Source organism: Adiantum capillus-veneris, chromosome 28, assembly GCF_014529385.1.
Source record: "Adiantum capillus-veneris isolate H3 chromosome 28, ASM1452938v2, whole genome shotgun sequence".
Lineage (NCBI taxonomy): Eukaryota > Viridiplantae > Streptophyta > Polypodiopsida > Polypodiales > Pteridaceae > Adiantum > Adiantum capillus-veneris.
Window position 1 is genome coordinate 82,547,676 of NC_140958.1, and position 458 is coordinate 82,548,133.

Consider the following 458-nt stretch of genomic DNA (forward strand, 5'->3'; position numbering starts at 1 on the left):
AACACGAGTGTCTTGTGTAGTTGTCCATTCACTTCCTCTAGATTCACCTAGAGTAAACCTTTCTTTTTAGAAACCGCATAGCTTAAGATTGTCGTCTTTTGTTGTGTAGAGGTAGCTTGGAGGTAAGTTGTACTAGCTGAGTGCCTTTAGGATTGTAGGATTGCAGATTTAGATTAGGATTTGGAGAATGATTGAAAGGCGAGACAAGTCTTAAGATCTATGCTCAAGAAATCATAAAAAACAAGAAAACAAGTATTTGTGGACACTTTCCACAACCCCATTGCATGAGAATCTAGGAGTAGGGTAAGTAAGATCGGAGGTGGATTTCGAAACATTGCTCTCTCTGAAAGAATCAAGTGTGAGTTGTTATTAGAAGTTGCAAAATTTCAGGTCTACGGCTAGAAATAGCACGAAAGGACTCCAAACCACTCAATCCGACTAGAGAGTAAGCCTAAAAG